Source organism: Gossypium hirsutum, chromosome D12 (genome assembly GCF_007990345.1).
Source record: "Gossypium hirsutum isolate 1008001.06 chromosome D12, Gossypium_hirsutum_v2.1, whole genome shotgun sequence".
Lineage (NCBI taxonomy): Eukaryota > Viridiplantae > Streptophyta > Magnoliopsida > Malvales > Malvaceae > Gossypium > Gossypium hirsutum.
Window position 1 is genome coordinate 29,818,338 of NC_053448.1, and position 2,906 is coordinate 29,821,243.

Sequence of the window (2,906 nt, forward strand, 5' to 3'; positions counted from 1 at the left end):
TTATAGTAATACTCTCCCCATATAATGTTAATTTGAGAACTTATCCTAAATATTTTAATGTTATATCCATGTTACACCCTGAAGAATGGGTTAGAAGAATCAGGTCTTTTAATCAGAGGTTGTGTCAGATAATAGAAAATAGGGTCGTAAGTGAGTAACGTAAGTATGTGAGTTTCATAATCAGGTTCTTACTTTATTTGTTAGCTCAAAACAAAATTCAATTTTGAAGTCTAATTTGAAAAAAATGGATTTCAATTTATTTAGAGCCTAATTAGAAAAAAGAAAAAGCTGGAGTGACTAAAAGGGCAAATTGCCCAATTTTTGTAAATTGGCTTTCAAATAGCAACCACTCACGTCTTCCCCTCATCTTTTTCCATCATTCAAAACAACAAATTATCTTAAACCAAAATCCCCTATTTTCTCCCTAATTGACTTAATCTTCGCGATTTTCTCATCTCCCACTCTAAAATCTCTCCCAAATTTTTAAGAAAACCCCCAAAAAGATTATCAATTTCCTTATTCGATTTCCAAATGAATATTTTGACAATCAACCTTTCGTTCATTCTTCTTCTTGATAGAGGTAAATTTTTGTTTCCTTATTAAACTTTGATATATTCTAGCTACTCAAATCAAGTTTGATTTGTTTAAAGAGAATTTCATGTTTTAGTCAAAATTAGGGTCTTTAATGGCTAAATCTGGGTTTTCCAATTGAAATGTTGTTTGTAGGTGTTTTTTGACTTTTCTTAATGAGACTAGAAGGTTTTTAAACTTGATTTAATCAATCGTTAAAATATTTGAAGGATTTAATGATTTTTTGTTCAAAGTACTCATGAATGTCGAAAATTTTCAGAAACATAAATCTAAAAATGATGGATAGTTTAAAGTTTGAGATATGCTCTTAAATGAATAACTAGGTGTTTGGAATCGATTTTAAGCAATAGGAACAAGTCTAAATTAAGAAATCTGAGTTCCCGCTAAACTAGTCAAAATTTTTGGTTTAAAGAGGAGTTAGGTAGAATCTACGTTAATGTTTGATTTATGGTGAGTTTATGGCTGTTAATTGTTTTTACATAGTATGTGGTTAATGTTTGTTAAGTTTCAGAATCATTGGAGCCCTCTACGAGTAAGGCGAAAGGTAAGGAAAAGCTAGGTTTGAGCTTTTGGCTAATAAGTGGAAACGTGATTGGTGAGTGTCTTGAGTCACTATTGGTATGCACAATCCGTAGCATTAATCGGGAGCTTAGGAATTGCCTAAACTCTTATCCTATGTTCCAAGTGTATGCCTTCTTTATACTTTTGCCTTGATATAAAACTTTGCTTAATATATGTCGAGTTAAGGAATGTGAGGTTCTTATGACAAGTAATGTGTATGAATATTTGGATGCAATAAATTGATTTTAATGCACACAAATGTAGTCTGATATGTGATGGCTCAATTAGCATTGTTGTGGCACTTAAAGTGCAAATAAATGTGAATTCGGTAAGCATGCATTGTGTACAAGTTTGTGGTGTAAATTGATGAATATGAATAGAGATGATGTGCATTAATACAATAATTAAATATGTGTAATTGTGGATATTTTTGCCTTGTGATCTCTTGAAACCGTTGGATATAGTTGGCATGCCATAGATGGAGAGATAAGGGAATGTCGAGCTAAGCTCCATTCATTAGGACATGCTGGTATGATGGAGAGTGTTTAGCAACATGCTACACTTATGGGACATGTTAGAGTTTTTGAGTCATTGGTGGGATGGAAATTTATGTATCTAATGTGCGGTGATAGACTCTAGTTTTACGTTTCATAATCTCCAGTTGTCAAATTATCATTAAATGATTTATGTATGAAATATGTCATATGTATGTGCATGTGAGTACTTAAGCTAAACATGTGAGATAATGTACCATGAATATGATATTTTGACTTAATGAAATATGAATGTGAATGTGTCGTAGTATGCTCTTGCTTAACATATGACGTTGTGTATGCTTGTGGTAATTTTGAACATTCACTGAGCTTGTTTAAGCTCACACACTTCACATTAAAATTTTGCAGATAAGTAGCACTTTCGGTGTGAATGGTGTGGCCAAGGAAGTGATCTTAGCAAGGAAATAAACTTTTGAATAGGTGGTTTTATAATTTTTGAACACTTTGAATAAAGGCATTATTGAATACTCAGGACACAATTATCGATACCATGAGGTTGGGATGTTTTTAAAAATTAACAATAACCCAATTTTGTATCGATACCCAACCACGAGTATTGCTTGAAATATCAATACTCTTGCCAAAGTATCGATAAAATGGTTTAAAAAAATTTGACAGAGAGCTAAAAATGTATCAATTTTTACATCAGTATCAATACCTAATTTACTATATATCAATACCTACTATTTTGTATCGATACCTACATTGTTTTCTTTAGGACTTTTAAAAAAATGGACCCTATTTACGGATAAAACTGTTTCTAGTGTCGTATAATGTTTAACTAGACAGGACCACCCTTTTTGATTATTGAATGTAGTAGTTGTTGTTCTTATTTGAAGCTATCTGCGCATGTGTATAAGGGTCCGTTTGTTTACATGTAAAAGGTTTTACGGAAAATATTTTCTGTATTTTCCTGTGTTTGTTTCACAGAAAACAGCTTCGTCAACAGAAAATGACTTACAAGTCAACAAAAATAAGCCTTTTTCCTTGTAAAATGGCTTACCTTTTTGAAAAGCGTAAGTCATTTTCCGGAAAAGAGCTTCTCAATAGATAATTTTACTTTGATATAAAAATTAACTTAAATCAAGTTTAATATTATTATATTGATAATAATTTTTATTTTTATTTTTAAAAATATTTAAAATATTTAAAATATTAATAGAAACTGTTATATTTTTTAATATTATTAAACATACGTAT

General features: G+C 30.7%; 1 long non-coding RNA gene across 1 annotated transcript; it reads left to right on the forward strand.

The window, feature by feature from the left end:
- The first annotated feature begins 366 nt into the window (after nucleotides 1-366).
- LOC121224091 (uncharacterized) lies at nucleotides 367-2,533 on the forward strand. The gene is made up of 3 exons (XR_005921574.1): nucleotides 367-580; nucleotides 1,103-1,186; nucleotides 2,055-2,533. It is a non-coding gene; the product is annotated as an uncharacterized lncRNA (long non-coding RNA).
- The last annotated feature ends 373 nt before the right edge of the window (nucleotides 2,534-2,906 follow it).